Genomic DNA, 3,780 nt, shown 5'->3' with positions numbered 1-3,780 from the left:
AGACTGGGCTGCCAACACCTGATTCTGCCCATGGTGTCCAAGCCGCCATCTGGGAACAGGCAAGCCAGGCAGGCAGCACCTGATGTCGCCTGCTGGGTCAAGGCCTCCATAGGTAACCCGGCAAGGTGGGGGGCATCGTATAATGCTGCCCACCATATCCAGACAGCCAATGGGACCCTGGGTAGGCTGGGGTGGCCAGGGTCTCTGGGATCACTGTCTGCCCCAAGGTCACATGTGGACACTGGTGGAGCAGGATGGGGTTGAACATTTTAATGAAAATGGAATGCCTGTGCCCTGGCCCACTGCACAGGTCCCTGGTGAGAAGAAGGCAGTGGGCAGTTAGGAGGCACCAGTGCTTGGAAGGGACTGGGAGCAACCTGAAGGCATACTACCAGGAAGAAGTGCTGAACCATGATGACACAGAAGACTGGCTGATGGAGGCACTCAAAGGTGCAGATGAGGTGGCTCTCGCTGACACTGAGCATGATAACAAAATCTGTTTAACTAAATCACCTTTCTGAAGAACATGCATGAAGAGGAGATTGCTGAGCTGCAGGAGCAGATCCAGTATGCTCAGATCTCCGTGGAGATGGACAGGTTCTCCAAGTCTGACCTCTCTGCCATGCTCAGGGACATCTGTGCCCAGTACTAGAAGCTAGTTTCTAAGAACATGCAGAATGCAGAAGAGTGGTACAACAGCTGGTTCACCATGCTGACCTAGAGCACTACTAAGAACACCTTTGGGATGCACGCCGCCAAGGATAAGGTGTCTGAAAGTCGCCACCCGCTCAAGGCCAAAACCCTGAAGATCAAAGCATGCCTGGGCATGAACTAAGCTCTGGGAAAGCAGCTGTGAGAGCTGGAGGATAAGTAGAACTCTGATGTCAGTGCTATGCAGGACACAATCAACAAATTATCCAATAGAAAATGAGTTGAGAACTACAGAGAGAGAAATGGCATGATATTTAAAATACCAGGACCTCCTCAAATTGGCTTTGGACATTGACACTGCAGCTTACAGAAAACACTTGGAAGGTGAGGAGACCCAGCTCAGTTTCACCAGCGTGGGAAGCATAGTGAGTGGCTACTCCCAGAGTCCCCAGGTCTTTGGTCGATCTTCCTAAGGTGCTTTACAGAATAGCTCCTACTTGATGTCTGCTCACTCCTTCCCTTTTTAATACACCAACGTCCAGGAGGAGCAGATCGAGGTGGATATGACCATTGAGTCTGCAAAAGCCGAGGAAGCTAAGGATGATCACCCCTCTGAAGGAGAAGCTGAAGAGGAGTAGAAGGAGAAGGAAGTAGGTGAGGAAGAGGAAGGAGAGGAAGAAGGTACCAAGGAACGATTTGAGGATGCAAAGGAGAGAAGAAGGTGAAGGTGAAGGTGAAGGAGAAGATGCCTAAGAAGCTGAGGATGAGAAGAAAGATGAAGGTGCTGGGGAGGAGCAAGCGACCAAAAAAAGATTGAGGCTCCCTTTTCTTTAATTATTTCAGGAATAATCCTCCTGAAATCAGGTCAGCCCTGTCACCAACCAAGCAGCTGAATTCCCAATACTATATGAATTAAGAAGTCAATATATGTAACATTCTAAGGTCACTCAGGATGGATATTAAATTTTTTGCTATGACTTTTCTCCTTATGCAGAGTATCTGTTTGCTTGCAGAGTGGCTTCCTGGCTTGCTGCCAGCCTGTGCATGGTCCATGCTTATGAGTTCAGGATCTATGACAATGTGAATAATTCAGATGTTTACAATAAAAACACACAAATACATGATTTTATTGATATTAATGTTAAACTTCATGGAGAAAATAGTCCTTTGAGTCTTTGGTGGTTAGAAATTAAAGACCTCAAATCATGTGTGATAAACAGTAAATAAAGTTACACTGAATGACAAAAAATAAAATACATAAGGGCCAGGAAACATTCAAAGAACTGGGGAGCCATTCCCAAATCAGGAAGGGAAGTCACAGAGTGTATATTATTGCTATGAATACAGCATTTCTTACTACTTACAACATATACAATGTATTGTATTAGATGCTTTCTTATCGCATGAAGTATGTATTCTCATAGAGTAATACTGGTACATATGTTATAGTTATGGCAGTATGTCATATCCCATCTATATTATTAAAAAGGTAATATGCTAATTAGACCATGAGACCTTCCAGAAGTCCTTCCAAACAAAGCCATGGTGTTGGGGCCATGGCAGAGGCAGTTAGGGGTGATCAGGCCAGGAGGGGAAGGTAGTTGGAGGTGATCAGGCCAGGAGGGGAGGGAAATTGGGGGTGATCAGGCTGGTGGGGGTGGGGGGAGTTGGAGTTGAGCAAGCCACCAGAGATGACCAGTTGGGAGTGAGCAGGCTGGCAGGGGGATGAAGTTAGGGACAATCAGGACAGCAGGCAGAATGGTTAGGGGTGATCAAGCAGGTAAGCAGGTGAACAGTTAGGAGCCAGCAGTCCCAGATTGCAGGGGGTTGTCCAAGTGCCATTTTAGGCCCGATCCTGTAGGTGTCTCAGATTGGAGAGGATTCAGGCTGAGCTAAGAGACACCTCCCCTTACCCCTGTGCACAAATTTCATGTACCGGGCCACTAGTACACTAATAAAAGAGAACAGAGAACCCAGAAATCTACCCAAGTCATTATGCTCATTTAATATTTGGCAAAGGAGGCAAGAGCATGTGATGCAGTCAAGACAGTGTCTTCAATAAATGGTGTTGGGAAAATTGGACAGGGTCATGAAAGAAAAAGAAGAAGAAGAAGAAGAAGAAGAAGAAGAAGAAGAAGAAGAAGGAGGAGGAGGAGGAGGAGGAGGAGGAGGAGGAGGAGGAGGAGGAGGAGGAGGAGGAGGAGGAGGAGGAGGAGGAAGAGGAGGAGGAGGAATAGGAGGAGGAGGAGGAGGAGGAGGAGGAGGAGGAGGAGGAGGAGGAGTTAGCCAACCAGATTACACCAAACACAAAAATAAACTCAAAATGGATGAAAGATTTAAATGTAAGACGTGAAACCACAAAAATTCTAGAAGAATCCATTGGCAGCAAAATTTCAAACATCTCTCATAGAAGCATGTTTATAGATACATCTAATAGTACAATAGACATTAAGGAGAAAAATAAACAAATGGGACTACATTAAAATAAAGAGCTTTTGCACAGCAAAACAAACCATCAATAAAATAACTGGAATGCTCAGTCTATGTGAAAACATATTTGCCAATGATACATCCCATAAGTGGTTAATCTGCAAAATCTACAGGGAACTCATACAACTGAGCAAAGAACCTCAATAGACACTCCTCCAAAATAGACATACAGAAGACCAAAAGCATATGAATAAGTGCTCAAACTCACTAATCATGTCCGAGTGCAAATCAAAACGACAATGCAGTACCATCTCACACCTGTAGAAATGGCTTTAATCAACAAATCAAGAAACAATAAATGCTGGCAAGGATGTGGAGAAAAGGGAACTCTGGTGCTCTGCTGGTAGGAAGGCAGACTGGTGCAACCAGTGTGGAAATCAGTTTGGAATTTCCTCAAAAAACTAAAAATGGTAAGTACCATTTGACCAGTAATCACACTTGTAGGAATATGTCCCAAGAACTCAGAAACACCCATCAGAAAGAATATATGCTCCCCTATATTCATAGTAGCACAATTTAAAATAGGTAATATTTGGAAACAGTCCATCAGCAGATGAGTGGGTTTAAAAAAAAAAAAACATGGTACATCTATTCAATGGAAAACTACATAGCTATAAAAAAGAAAGAACTCTTCCCATT

The 3,780-nt window shown here is 44.6% G+C and overlaps 1 pseudogene; it reads left to right on the top strand.

The window, feature by feature from the left end:
* The first annotated feature begins 254 nt into the window (after window positions 1–254).
* LOC118710544 lies at window positions 255–1,485 on the top strand (annotated as a pseudogene).
* The last annotated feature ends 2,295 nt before the right edge of the window (window positions 1,486–3,780 follow it).

This window comes from Pipistrellus kuhlii, unplaced genomic scaffold, assembly GCF_014108245.1.
Source record: "Pipistrellus kuhlii isolate mPipKuh1 unplaced genomic scaffold, mPipKuh1.p scaffold_m20_p_76, whole genome shotgun sequence".
Classification (NCBI taxonomy): Eukaryota; Metazoa; Chordata; class Mammalia; order Chiroptera; family Vespertilionidae; genus Pipistrellus; species Pipistrellus kuhlii.
Note: the sequence above shows the minus strand (reverse complement) of the source record. Positions and strands in the feature narration are given on the sequence as shown.